The sequence below is a fragment of the Lolium perenne genome, chromosome 6 (genome assembly GCF_019359855.2).
Source record: "Lolium perenne isolate Kyuss_39 chromosome 6, Kyuss_2.0, whole genome shotgun sequence".
In the NCBI taxonomy this organism is placed as follows: Eukaryota; Viridiplantae; Streptophyta; class Magnoliopsida; order Poales; family Poaceae; genus Lolium; species Lolium perenne.
The window spans coordinates 25,715,034-25,730,828 of record NC_067249.2 but is presented as its reverse complement, the minus strand read 5'-3'; the positions used below and the strand labels follow the sequence as shown (position 1 = coordinate 25,730,828).

The window sequence follows — 15,795 nt, the reverse complement described above, 5'->3', positions numbered from 1 at the left end:
GCTTAAGTATTAGCCATAGCATGAGAATATATACATCATATGAGCAAATGTGTTCGTGAAAGTTCTTTTATCGCTCAGTTGTTAACTGAATTGCTTGAGGACAAGCAATAAGCTAAGCTTGGGGGGAGTTGATACGTCCAAAACGTATCTACTTTCCCGAACACTTTTGCTATTGTTTTGCCTCTAATTTGTGTATTTTGGATGCAACTAACACGGACTAACGCTGTTTTCAGCAGAACTGCTCTGGTGTCTCGTTTTTGTGCAGAAATCCAACTTTCGGGAAAATCCTCGGAATTTATGCGAGAAGGCCCTATTTTCCCGAGAAACTGACGGAGCCGGAGAAGGACAACTCAGGTGGAGGCCCGAGGGCCCCACACCATAGGGCGGCGCGGCCCAGGGGGGCCCGCGCGGCCCTGTGGTGTGGCCCCCTCGGCCGGCCTCCGACGCCCTCCTTCGGACTATTTATCGGCCTCGACCTAAAAACGCACAGAGAGAAGTCGAAGTTGGCAGAAACCCTCCAGAACGCCGCCACATCGCGAAACTCCGTCGCGGGAGCCAGAAGTCTCCGTTCTGGCACTCCGCCGGGACGGGGAATTGGAGGAGATCATCGCCGCCATCACCGCCAACGCCTCTACATCAACCAGCCATGTTTCCCCCATCTATGTGTGAGTAATTCCCCCGCTGTAGGCCGAAGGGGATGGTAGGGATTGGATGAGATTGGTCATGTAATAGCATAAGATTGTTAGGGCATAGTGCCTAGTGTCCGTAATTGGTACTTTGATGATATTGTTGCAACTTGTTATGCTTAATGCTTGTCACTAGGGCCCGAGTGCCATGATCTCAGATCTGAACATGTTACTGTTTCATCAAGATAATCATTGTTATGGTCTTACCTATAAGTTGTATACACATGTCATTTGTCCTGGAACCGATGGCCCCGAAGTGACGAAATCGGGACAACCGGAGGGAATGGTAGCGATGTGAGGATCACATGTGTTCACGGAGTGTTAATGCTTTGCTCCGGTACTCTATTAAAAGGAGTACCTTAATATCCGATAGTTTCCCTTGAGGCCCTGGCTGCCACCTACCGGTAGGACAAAAGATGTTGTGCAAATTTCTCATTGCGAGCACGCACGACTATATATGGAACACATGCCTATTGATTGCTTTGTACTTGGACACCGTTTTATTATTATCTGCAAATGCCCTGCTATGATTGATACATGAGTTTCTCTCATCCATGCAACGCCCGTCATCCGTCCCCGTGCCTACAGTATTTTTAATCCTGCTGTTTACTAAAATCACTACTGCTGTCTTTGTTACTCTGCTGCTGTTATTTCACTACTGCTACTGCTATAAAACTGTTACTACTGATAAACTCTTGCGAGCAAGTCTGTTTCCAGGTGCAGCTGAATTGACAACTCCGCTGTTAAGGCTTCCAAGTGTTCTTTGTCTCCCCTTGTGTCGAATCAATAAATTGGGTTTTACTTCCCTCGAAGACTGTTGCGATCCCCTATACTTGTGGGTCATCATCCTGATACGTCTCCGACGTATCGATAATTTCTTATGTTCCATGCCACATTATTGATGTTATCTACATGTTTTATGCACACTTTATGTCATATTCGTGCATTTTCTGGAACTAACCTATTAACAAGATGCCGAAGTGCCGATTCTTTGTTTTCATTGTTTTTGGTTTCAGAAATCCTAGTAAGGAAATATTCTCGGAATTGGACGAAATCAACGCCCAGGGGCCTATTTTTCCACGAAGCTTCCAGAAGTCCGAAGACGAAACGAAGAGGGGCCACGAGGCAGCCAAACCCTAGGGCGGCGCGGCCCCACCCCTGGCCGCGCCGGCCTATGGTCTGGGCCCCTCGCGCCGCCTCTTGACCTACCCTTCCGCCTACTTAAAGCCTCCGTGACGAAACCCCCAGTACCGAGAGCCACGATACGGAAAACCTTCCAGAGACGCCGCCAAAGCCGATCCCATCTCGGGGGATCCAGGAGATCGCCTCCGGCACCCTGCCGGAGAGGGGAATCATCTCCCGGAGGACTCTACGCCGCCATGGTCGCCTCCGGTGTGATGTGTGAGTAGTCTACCCCTGGACTATGGGTCCATAGCAGTAGCTAGATGGTTGTCTTCTCCCCATTGTGCTATCATTGTCGGATCTTGTGAGCTGCCTAACATGATCAAGATCATCTATCTGTAATTCTATATGTTGCGTTTGTTGGGATCCGATGAATAGAGAATACTTGTTATGTTGATTATCAAAGTTATATCTATGTGTTGTTTATGATCTTGCATGCTCTCCGTTATTAGTAGATGCTTTGGCCAAGTTGATGCTAGTAACTCCAAGAGGGAGTATTTATGCTCGATAGTGGGTTCATGTCTCCGTGAATCTGGAGGAGTGACAAGAACCACTAAGGTTACGGATGTGCTGTTGCCACTAGGGATAAAACATTAGTGCTATGTTCAAGGATGTAGTCACTAGTTACATTACGCGCAATACTTAATGCAATTGTCTGTTGTTAGCAACTTAATACTGGAGGGGGTTCGGATGATAACCTGAAGGTGGACTTTTTAGGCATAGATGCAGTTGGATGGCGGTCTATGTACTTTGTCGTAATGCCCAATTAAATCTCACTATACTCATCATGATATGTATGTGCATGGTCATGCTCTCTTTATTTGTCAATTGCCCAACTGTAATTTGTTCACCCAACATGCTGTTCGTCTTATGGGAGAGACACCTCTAGTGAACTGTGGACCCCGGTCCAATTCTCTTTACTGAAATACAATCTACTGCAATACTTGTTCTACTGTTTTCTGCAAACAATCATCTTCCACACAATACGGTAAATCCTTTGTTACAGCAAGCCGGTGAGATTGACAACCTCACTGTTTCGTTGGGGCAAAGTACTTTGGTTGTGTTGTGCAGGTTCCACGTTGGCGCCGGAATCCCTGGTGTTGCGCCGCACTACATCCCGCCGCCATCAACCTTCAACGTGCTTCTTGACTCCTACTGGTTCGATAAACCTTGGTTTCTTACTGAGGGAAACTTGCTGCTGTACGCATCACACCTTCCACTTGGGGTTCCCAACGAGCGTGTGCTTTACGCGTCATCACATCCCCGAGCGCGTCGTGGATTCGGCGCGGGCATGAGGCAGGGCGCGGAGAGTCTTGGCGATGGACTGTGGCGAATCGGCGATGGGCTCCTGAAACAGAGGAAACAACCGTGAAACAGGAGGCAATCAAAACGAGCCAGTCAGCGTAGGCCAATCGGCGTGAACTACGGGGTCGAGGTTGTTTTATTCTTATATGGTAAGAAACTTATTTCACAGCTTGTTTTATTCTTTCATTGTCCATTTGGTTATTTCTTTGCATCCTAACATAATAATTTTACCTATCAATTACTTGCATCTATACCATTCAATTCAATTGACAATGATGAGTTCAAGCAGATGTGTGAGGCTATTGGTCAGTTTGGCCCTGGTCTTGTACCACCTTCTCAGTATGCTTTGTGTGAGCCTTTGCTGAAGTCTGAGTATGCAAGAACCAAGAGTTTGCTGAAGGACCGTGAGGAGGAGATGATGAAGAATGGTTTCTCTCTAATGACCGATGCTTGGACTGTCATGAAGAGGAGAAGCATCATGAATCTGGTCACACATTGTGCTGAAGGTGTTACCTTCCTCAAGTCCAAGGAGGCATCAGATGTGTCACACACAAGTGAGATGATATTTGATCCGGTTGACAAAGAAATTGATGTGATGGGTGCTGAAAATGTGGTGCGGGTTGTGACCGACAATGCATCGAATAACATGGGAGCCAAGGATCTTTTGAAAGTGAAGAGGCCAAACATCTTTTGGAGTTCTTGTGCAACACACACAGTCAATTTGATGCTGCAAGGAATTGGCAACTTGCCTAAGTTCAAGAAGATACTTGATCAATTCAAGGCTTTCACCATCTTTGTGTATGGGCACCACCGCACTTTGGAATGCATGAGATTCTTCACCAAGAAGAGAGAAGCTTCGCAGTTTCTCACTTTGCAAAGCATGGCTGAAAAGGCTGGTGCTAAGGAGGATGGTGGTGTCAGCCAAGTGGGAGTTGCGAAGAACAAAGGAAAGGATGCAACAACAACAATTATGAGCAATGCCTTCTGGAAGGGTGTTCATCTTTGCATTAAGGTGTTTGAACCCTTGGTGAAGGTGCTGCGCTTGGTTGATGGTGATGTGCGGCCATCAATGGGATTTGCGTATGGAGAGATTGTGATGTCAAAGAAGGAGATCAAGGAAGCCGCTGGCAACGTTGAGCTTCGGTACAAAGAGGTGATGGCTATAGTTGACAAGAAGATGAAAGATAGGCTTGATGCACCACTGCATATGAGTGCATGATACGTCTCCGACGTATCGATAATTTCTTATGTTCCATGCCACATTATTGATGATATCTACATGTTTTATGCATACTTTATGTCATTATTATGCGTTTTCCGGAACTAACCTATTGACGAGATGCCGAAGTGCGATTCTGTTTCTCGCTGTTTTTGGTTTCAGAAATCCTAGTAAGGAAATATTCTCGGAATTGGACGAAATCAACGCCCAGCATCTTAGAATCCCCAGGAGCTTCCAGAACACCCGAGAGCCGCCAGAGAGGGGCCACAGGGGGCCCACACATGGTGGCGGCGCGGCCCAGGAGGGGGGCGTGCCGCCCTAGTGTCTGGTGGCCCCAGACCCCTTCTGACGCCGCCCTTCCGCCTACTTAAGGTCTCCGTCGCGAAAACCCTATTACGTTCGACGAAACCAGAGAAAACCTTCCAGAGCCGCCGCCATCACGAAGCCAAGATCTGGGGGATAGGAGTCTCTGTTCCGGCACGCCGCCGGGATAGGGAAGTGCCCCCGGAAGGCTTCTCCATCGACACCACCGCCATCTTCATCAACGCTGCTGTCTCCCATGAGGAGGGAGTAGTTCTCCCTCGAGGCTAAGGGCTGTACCGGTAGCTATGTAGTTAATCTCTCTCCTATGTACTTCAATACAATAATCTCATGAGCTGCCTTACATGATTGAGATTCATATGATGATGCTTGTAATCTAGATGTCATTATGCTAGTCAAGTGGATTTTACTTATGTGATCTCCGGAGACTCCTTGTCCCACGTGTGTAAAGGTGACAGTGTGTGCACCGTGTGGGTCTCTTAGGCTATATTTCACAGAATACTTATTCACTGTTATGAATGGCATAGTGAAGTGCTTATTTATATCCCTTTATGATTGCAATGTGTTTTGTATCACAATTTATCTGTGTGCTACTCTAGTGATGTTATTAAAATAGTTTATTCCTCCTGCACGGTGTAATGGTGACAGTGTGTGCATCGTGTAGTACTTGGCGTAGGCTATGATTGTGATCTCTTGTAGATTATGAAGTTAACTATTGCTATGATAGTATTGATGTGATCTATTCCTCCTTTCGTAGTGTGAAGGTGACAGTGTGCATGCTATGTTAGTACTTGGTTTGGTTATGTTGATCTGTTATGCACTCTAAGGTTATTTAAATATGAACATTGAATATTGTGGAGCTTGTTAACTCCGGCATTGAGGGTTCGTGTAATCCTACACAGTTAGTGGTGTTCATCATCCAACAAGAGGGTGTAGAGTCTAGCATCTATCTATTTATTCTGTTATGTGATCAATGTTGAGAGTGTCCACTAGTGAAAGTATGATCCCTATGCCTTGTTCCTAAATACGCTATCATTGCTTGTTTCTTGTTTCTTGCATTTATACTGCTCGCAATATTACTACCATCAACCGCACGCCAGCAAGCACTTTTCCGGCGCCGGACTTCTGCTCATATTCATTCATACCACTGGTATTTCTCGATCTCGTCGCCGCACTAGTGCACCTATTAGGTGTGTTGGGGACACACGAGACTTCTTGCTTTGTGGGTGCAGGGTTGCTTGAGAGGGATATCTTTGACCTCTTCCTCCCTGAGTTCGATAAACCTTGGGTGATCCACTTAAGGGAAACTTGTTGCTGTTCTACAAACCTCTGCTCTTGGAGGCCCAACACTGTCTACAAGAATAGAAGCACCCGTAGACATCAAGCACTTTTCTGGCGCCGTTGCCGGGGAGGAAAGGTAAAAGGCACTCATACTCCGGTCCCAGGTACTAAGTACTTTTCTGTTGCCGTTGTGTGTGTGCTCGAAGCTATTTCCTTTAGATCCTGCAATTGCATCTTTTTGTTTCTTGTTTACACTAGTTAGGCATAATGGACAACAATGAGCTTCTTATTCTATTTCCTGATTTAAGACATGGATGGTTTGATGCGAAAATTAAAAAACCTATGGAACATATTAGTATGAACGCTTTGAACACCATTGTTGCTAATGATATGGAAAATTCTAAGCTTGGGGAAGCTGGCTTTGATGAGCATGATATTTTTAGTCCCCCAAGCATTGAGGAGAAAATTTACTTTGATGATACTTTGCCTCCTATTTATGATGATTATAATGATATTGGTCTTTTAGTACCGCCTACTATGGAGGATAAGTTTAATTATGATTACAATATGCCTTCTATATTTGATGATGAGAATAATAATGATAGCTACTTTGTTGAATTTGCTCCCACTACAACTAATAAAATTGATTATGCTTATGTGGAGAGTAATGATACTTTTATGCATGTGAATAAGAATGCTTTATGTGATACTTATATTGTTGAGTTTGTTCATGATGCCTCTGAAAATTATTATGAGAGAGGAAAATATGGTTGTAGAAATTTTCATGTTACTAAAACACCTCTCTATATGCTGAAATTTTTGAAGTTACTCTTGTTTTATCTTCCTATGCTTGTTACTTTGCTCTTCATGAACTTGTTTATTTACAAGATTCCTATGTATAGGAAGCATGTTAGGCTTAAATTTTTGAATTTGCCTCTTGATGATCTCTTTTGCTTCAAATACTATTTCTTGCGATTGCATCATTAAAATTGTTGAGCCCATCTTAATGGCTATAAAGAAAGAACTTCTTGGGAGATAACCCATGAGTTTATTTTGCTACAGTAATTTTATTTTGTATTTGAGTCTTGGAAGTTGTTACTACTGTAGCAACCTCTCCTTATCTTATTTTATTGCATTGTTGTGCCAAGTAAAGTCTTTGATAGAAAGGTTGATACTAGATTTGGATTACTGCGCAGAAACCGATTTCTTGCTGTCACGAATCTGGGCCTAATTCTCTGTAGGTAACTCAGAAAATTATGCCAATTTACGTGAGTGATCCTCAGATATTTACGCAACTTTCATTCAATTTGGGCATTTTCATCTGAGCAAGTCTGGTGCCACTTTAAAATTCGTCTTTACGGACTGTTCTGTTTTGACAGATTCTGCCTTTTATTTTGCATTGCCTCTTTTGCTGTGTTGGATGGATTTCTTTGTTCCATTAACTTCCAGTAGCTTTGTGCAATGTCCAGAAGTGTTAAGAATGATTGTGTCACCTCTGAACATGTGAATTTTTGATTATGCACTAACCCTCTAATGAGTTTGTTTCGAGTTTGGTGTGGAGGAAGTTTTCAAGGGTCAAGAGAGGAGGATGATATACTATGATCAAGAAGAGTGAAGAGTCTAAGCTTGGGGATGCCCCGGTGGTTCACCCCTGCATATTTTAAGAAGACTCAAGCGTCTAAGCTTGGGGATGCCCAAGGCATCCCCTTCTTCATCGACAAATTTATCAGGTTCCTCCCTTGAAACTATATTTTTATTCGGTCACATCTTATGTACTTTACTTGGAGCGTCTGTTTGTTTTTGTTTCTATTTTTGTTTGAATAAATGCTTGTGTGGGAGAGAGACACGCTCCGCTGGTTCGTATGAACACATGTGTTCTTAGCTTTTAATGTTCATGGCGAAGGTTGAAACTGCTTCGTTAATTGTTATATGGTTGGAATCGGGAAATGCTACATGTAGTAATTCTAAAATGTCTTGAATAATTTGATACTTGGCAATTGTTGTGCTCATGTTTAAGCTCTTGCATCATATACGTTGCACCCATTAATGAAGAAATACATAGAGCTTGCTAAAATTTGATTTGCATATTTGGTCTCTCTAAAGTCTAGATAATTTCTAGTATTGAGTTTTGAACAACAAGGAAGACGGTGTAGAGTCTTATAATGTTTACAATATGTCTTTTATGTGAGTTTTGCTGCACCGGTTCATCCTTGTGTTTGTTTCAAATAACCTTGCTAGCCTAAACCTTGTATCGAGAGGGAATACTTCTCATGCATCCAAAATCCTTGAGCCAACCACTATGCCATTTGTGTCCACCATACCTACCTACTACATGGTATTTCTCCGCCATTCCAAAGTAAATTGCTTGAGTGCTACCTTTAAAATTTCCATCATTCGCCTTTGCAATATATAGCTCATGGGACAAAATAGCCTTAAAAACTATTGTGGTATTGAATATGTACTTATGCACTTTATCTCTTATTAAGTTGCTTGTTGTGCGGTAACCATGTTTTCTGGGGACGCCATCAACTCTTTTACCTTTGTTGAATATCATGTGAGTTGCTATGCATGTTCGTCTTGTCTGAAGTAAGGGCGGTTTTCACAATCAAATGGTTTGAGTATGCATACTGTTAGAGAAGAACATTGGGCCGCTAACTAAAGCCATGAATCATGGTGGAAGTTTCAGTTTGGACATAAAACCTCAATCTCTTATGAGAATATTAACTGTTGAATGCTTAAGCATTAAAAGAGGAGTCCATTATCTGTTGTCTATGTTGTCCCGGTATGGGTGTCTAAGTTGAAGAATGATCAAAAGCGAGAAATCCAATGCGAACTTTCTCCTTAGACCCTTGTACAGGCGGCATAGAGGTACCCCTTTGTGACACTTGGTTGAAACATATGTCATGCAATGATAATCCGTGTTAATCCAAGCTAATTAGGACAAGGTGCGGGCACTATTAGTACACTATGCATGAGGCTTGCAACTTGTAAGATATAATTTACATAACACATATGCTTTATTACTACCGTTGACAAAATTGTTTCTTGTTTTCAAAACCAAAGCTCTAGCACAAATATAGCAATCAATGCTTCCCTCTGCGAAGGGCCTTTCTTTTACTTTTATGTTGAGTCAGTTCACCTATTTCTCTCCATCTCAAGAAGCAAACACTTGTGTGAGTTTGTGCATTGATTCCTACATACTTGCATATTGCATTTGTTATATTACTCTATGTTGACAATTATCCATGAGATATACATGTTATAAGTTGAAAGCAACCGCTGAAACTTAATCTTCCTTTATGTTGCTTCAATACCTTTTACTTTGAATTATTGCTTTATGAGTTAACTCTTATGCAAGACTTATTGATGCTTGTCTTGAAAGTACTATTCATGAAAAGTCTTTGCTTTATGATTCAGTTGTTTACTCATGTCATTACCATTGTTTTGATCGCTGCATTCATTACATATGCTTACAATAGTATGATCAAGGTTATGATGGCATGTCACTCCAGAAATTATCTTTGTTATCGTTTACCTGCTCGGGACGAGCAGGAACTAAGCTTGGGGATGCTGATACGTCTCCGACGTATCGATAATTTCTTATGTTCCATGCCACATTATTGATGATATCTACATGTTTTATGCATACTTTATGTCATTATTATGCGTTTTCCGGAACTAACCTATTGACGAGATGCCGAAGTGTCAGTTCCTGTTTTCTGCTGTTTTTGGTTTCAGAAATCCTAGTAAGGAAATATTCTCGGAATTGGACGAAATCAACGCCCAGTATCTCAGAATCCCCGGGAGCTTCCAGAACACCCGAGAGCCGCCAGAGAGGGGCCAAAGGGGGCCCACACATGGTGGCGGCGCGGCCCAGGAGGGGGGTGATACGTCTCCGACGTATCGATAATTTCTTATGTTCCATGCCACATTATTGATGATATCTACATGTTATATGCACATTTTATGTCATATTTATGCGTTTTCTGGAACTAACCTATTAACAAGATGCCGAAGTGCCCGATTCTTGTTTTTCTGCTGTTTTTGGTTTCAGAAATCCTAGTAACGAAATATTCTCGGAATTGGACGAAATCAACGCCCAGGTTCCTATTTTGCCCGGAAGCATCCAGAACACACGAGAACCGCCAGAGGGGGGGGGCACAGGGCCACCAAACCCTAGGCCGGTGCGGCCAAGGGGGGGCCCGCGCCCCCCTATAGTGTGGCCACCCTGTCAGCCCTCCTGCGTCGCCTCTTCGCCTATTTAAAGCCTCCGTCGCGAAAACCCTGATACGTTCGACGGAAACCAGAGAAAACCTTCCAGAGCCGCCGCCATCGCGAAGCCAAGATCTGGGGGACAGGAGTCTCTGTTCCGGCACGCCGCCGGAACGGGGAAGTGCCCCCGGAAGGCTCCTCCATCGACACCACCGCCATCTTCATCACCGCTGCTGTCTCCCATGAGGAGGGAGTAGTTCTCCATCGAGGCTCGGGGCTGTACCGGTAGCTATGTGGTTCATCTCTCTCCTATGTACTTCAATACAATAATCTCATGAGCTGCCTTACATGATTGAGAGTCATATGATGATGCTTGTAATCTAGATGTCATTATGCTAGTCAAGTGAGTTTTACTTATGTGATCTCCGGAGACTCCTTGTCCCACGTGTGTAAAGGTGACAGTGTGTGCACCGTGTGGGTCTCTTAGGCTATATTTCACAGAATACTTATTCACTGTTATGAATGGCATAGTGAAGTGCTTATTTATATCCCTTTATGATTGCAATGTGTTTTGTATCACAATTTATCTATGTGCTACTCTAGTGATGTTATTAAAGTAGTTTTATTCCTCCTGCACGGTGTAATGGTGACAGTGTGTGCATCCGTGTTAGTACTTGGCGTAGGCTATGATTATGATCTCTTGTAGATTATGAAGTTAACTATTGCTATGATGGTATTGATGTGATCTATTCCTCCTACATAGTGTGAAGGTGATAGTGTGCATACTATGTTAGTACTTGGTTTAGTCGAATTGATCTTTCATGTACTCTAAGGTTATTTAAATATGAACATTGAATTGTGGAGCTTGTTAACTCCGGCATTGAGGATTCGTGTAATCCTACGCAATGTGTTCATCATCCAACAAGAGTGTAGAGTATGCATTTATCTATTCTGTTATGTGATCAATGTTGAGAGTGTCCACTAGTGAAAGTCTAATCCCTAGGCCTTGTTCCTAAATACTGCTATCGCTGCTTGTTTCTTGTTTTCTGCGTTACTACTGCTGCGTTACTACTTCGCTTGTTTCTTGTCACGGGCAAAGCACTTTTCTGGTGCCGTTGCTACTACTTATTCATACCACCTGTATTTCACTATCTCTTCGCCGAACTAGTGCACCTACTAGGTGTGTTGGGGACACAAGAGACTTCTTGCTTTGTGGTTGCAGGGTTGCATGAGAGGGATATCTTTGACCTCTTCCTCCCTGAGTTCGATAAACCTTGGGTGATCCACTTAAGGGAAAACTTGCTGCTGTTCTACAAACCTCTGCTCTTGGAGGCCCAACACTGTCTACAGGAAAAGGAGGGGGCGTAGACATCAAGCTATTTTCTGGCGCCGTTGCCGGGAAGGAAAGGTAAAAGGTACTCACACTCCGGATCTCTGCTACTAAGCTATTTTCCGGCGCCGTAAGTACTCGAAGCTATTTCCTTTAGATCCTGCAATTGCAACTTTTTGTTTCTTGTTTACACTAGTTAGGCATAATGGAAAACAACAAAAATATGAGAGATCTTTATGAACTTTATCTTGAATTAGGACATGATGTGTTTGAAGAGAGAATTAAAAACCCCATGGAACTTTATATGCATACTAATGGGAATATTATTAATATGAATGCTTTGAACACTATTGTTGCTAATGCTATGGAAAACTCTAACCTTGGGGAAGCTGGTTTTGATGAGCTTGATCTTTTTAGTCCCCCAAGAATTGAGGAGAAAATTTACTTTGATGATACTTTGCCTCCTATTTATGATGATTATAATGATATTGGTCTTTTAGTACCACCTGTTATGGAGGATAAATTTGATTATGATTACAATATGCCTCCTATATTTGATGATTGCTACTTTGTTGAATTTGCTCCCACTACAACTAATAAAATTGATTATGCTTATGTGGAGAGTTATAATTTTATGCATGAGACTCATGATAAGAATGCTTTATGTGATGGTTATACTGTTGAGTTTGCTCATGATGCTACTGAAAGTTATTATGAGAGAGGAAAATATGGTTGTAGAAATTTTCATGTTACTAAAACACCTCTCTTTTTGCTGAAAATCTTGAAGCTGCACTTGTTTTATCTTTCTATGCTTGTTGCATTATACTTCTTGAATTTGTTTATTTACAAGATTCCTTTTCATAGGAAGCATGTTAGGCTTAAATTTGTTTCATACTTGCCTCTTGATGCTCTCTTTTGCTTCAAATACTATTTCTTGCGAGTGCATCATTAAAACTGCTGAGCCCATCTTAATGGCTATAAAGAAAGAACTTCTTGGGAGATAACCCATGTGTTATTTTGCTACAGTACCTTGTTTTATTTTTGTGTCTTGGAAGTTGTTTACTACTGTAGCAACCTCTCCTTATCTTAGTTTTGTGTTTTGTTGTGCCAAGTAAAGTCTTTGATAGTAAAGTCAATACTAGATTTGGATTACTGCGCAGAAACAGATTTCTTGTTGTCACGAATCCGGGCCTAATTCTCTGTAGGTAACTCAGAAAATTATGCCAATTTACGTGAGTGATCCTCAGATATGTACGCAACTTTCATTCAATTTGAGCATTTTCATTTGAGCAAGTCTGGTGCCTCGATAAAATTCGTCAATACGAACTGTTCTGTTTTGACAGATTCTGCCTTTTATTTCGCATTGCCTCTTTTGCTATGTTGGATGAATTTCTTTGATCCATTAATGTCCAGTAGCTTTATGCAATGTCCAGAAGTGTTAAGAATGATTGTGTCACCTCTGAACATGTTAATTTTTATTGTCCACTAACCCTCTAATGAGTTGTTCTAAGTTTGGTGTGGAGGAAGTTTTCAAGGATCAAGAGAGGAGTATGATGCAATATGATCAAGGAGAGTGAAAGCTCTAAGCTTGGGGATGCCCCGGTGGTTCACCCCTGCATATATCAAGAAGACTCAAGCGTCTAAGCTTGGGGATGCCCAAGGCATCCCCTTCTTCATCGACAACACTATCAGGTTCCTCCCCTAAAACTATATTTTTATTCCATCACATCTTATGTGCTTTTCTTGGAGCGTCAGTTTGTTTTTGTTTTTTGTTTTGTTTGAATAAAATGGATCCTAGCATTCACTGTGTGGGAGAGAGACACGCTCCGCTGGTTCATATGAACACATGTGTTCTTAGCTCTTAATGTTCATGGCGAAGTTTCTTCTTCGTTAAATTGTTATATGGTTGGAATTGGAAAATGTTACATGTAGTAATTGCTATAATGTCTTGTATAATGTGATACTTGGCAATTGTTGTGCTCATGTTTAAGCTCTTGCATCATATACTTTGCACCTATTAGTGAAGAATACATAGAGCTTGCTAAAATTTGGTTTGCATAATTGGTCTCTCTAAGGTCTAGATAATTTCTAGTATTGAGTTTTGAACAACAAGGAAGACGGTGTAGAGTCTTATAATGTTTACAATATGTCTTTTATGTGAGCTTTGCTGCACCGGTTCATCCTTGTGTTTGTTTCAAATAACCTTGCTAGCCTAAAACTTGTATCGAGAGGGAATATTTCTCATGCATCCAAAATACTTGAGCCAACCACTATGCCATTTGTGTCCACCACACCTACCTACTACATGGTATTTCTCCGCCATTCCAAAGTAAATTGCTTGAGTGCTACCTTTAAAATTCCATCATTCACCTTTACAATATATAGCTCATGGGACAAATAGCTTAAAAACTATTGTGGTATTGAATATGTACTTATGCACTTTATCTCTTATTAAGTTGCTTGTTGTGCGATAACCATGTTTCTGGGGACGCCATCAACTATTCTTTGTTGAATATCATGTGAGTTGCTATGCATGTCCGTCTTGTCTGAAGTAAGAGAGATCTACCACCTTATGGTTGGAGCATGCATATTGTTAGAGAAGAACATTGGGCCGCTAACTAAAACCATGATCCATGGTGGAAGTTTCAGTTTTGGACATATATCCTCAATCTCATATGAGAAAATTAATTGTTGCTACATGCTTATGCATAAAAGAGGAGTCCATTATCTGTTGTCTATGTTGTCCCGGTATGGATGTCTAAGTTGAGAATAATCAATAGCGAGAAATCCAATGCGAGCTTTCTCCTTAGACCTTTGTACAGGCGGCATAGAGGTACCCCATTGTGACACTTGGTTAAAACATGTGTATTGCGATGATCCGGTAGTCCAAGCTAATTAGGACAAGGTGCGGGCACTATTAGTATACTATGCATGAGGCTTGCAACTTATAAGATATAATTTACATGATACATATGCTTTATTACTACCGTTGACAAAATTGTTTCATGTTTTCAAAATAAAAGCTCTAGCACAAATATAGCAATCGATGCTTTCCTCTATGGAGGACCATTCTTTTACCTTTATGTTGAGTCAGTTCACCTATTTCTCTCCACCTCAAGAAGCAAACACTTGTGTGAACTGTGCATTGATTCCTACATACTTGCATATTGCACTTATTATATTACTCTATGTTGACAATATCCATGAGATATACATGTTATAAGTTGAAAGCAACCGCTGAAACTTAATCTTCCTTTGTGTTGCTTCAATACTTTTACTTTGAATTATTGCTTTATGAGTTAACTCTTATGCATGGCTTATTGATGCTTGTCTTGAAGTACTATTCATGAAAAGTCTTTGCTATATGATTCACTTGTTTACTCATGACATATACATTGTTTTGATCGCTGCATTCACTACATATGCTTTACAAATAGTATGATCAAGGTTATGATGGCATGTCACTCCAGAAATTATCTTTGTTATCGTTTTACCTGCTCGGGACGAGCAGAACTAAGCTTGGGGATGCTGATACGTCTCCGACGTATCGATAATTTCTTATGTTCCATGCCACATTATTGATGATATCTACATGTTATATGCACATTTTATGTCATATTTATGCGTTTTCTGGAACTAACCTATTAACAAGATGCCGAAGTGCCAGTTGCTGTTTTCTGTTGTTTTTGGTTTAAGAAATCCTAGTAATGAAATATTCTCGGAATTGGACGAAATCAACGCCCAGGTTCCTATTTTGCCCGGAAGCATCCAGAACACACGAGAACCGCCAGAGAGGGGGCACAGGGCCACCAAACCCTAGGCCGGCGCGACCAAGGGGGGGCCCGCGCCCCCCTATAGTGTGGCCACCCTGTCAGCCCTCCTGCGCCGCCTCTTCGCCTATTTAAAGCCTCCGTCGCGAAAACCCTGATACGTTCGACGGAAACCAGAGAAAACCTTCCAGAGCCGCCGCCATCGCGAAGCCAAGATCTGGGGGACATGAGTCTCTGTTCCGGCACGCCGCCGGAACGGGGAAGTGCCCCCGGAAGGCTCCTCCATCGACACCACCGCCATCTTCATCACCGCTGCTGTCTCCCATGAGGAGGGAGTAGTTCTCCATCGAGGCTCGGGGCTGTACCGGTAGCTATGTGGTTCATCTCTCTCCTATGTACTTCAATACAATAATCTCATGAGCTGCCTTACATGATTGAGATTCATATGATGATGCTTGTAATCTAGATGTCATTATGCTAGTCGAGTGA

General features: G+C 42.2%; 1 pseudogene; it reads left to right on the top strand.

Moving 5' to 3' along the window:
- The window catches only part of LOC127310662 (uncharacterized), a 43,416-nt pseudogene that overhangs the window by 24,284 nt on the left and 3,337 nt on the right, over positions 1-15,795 (top strand).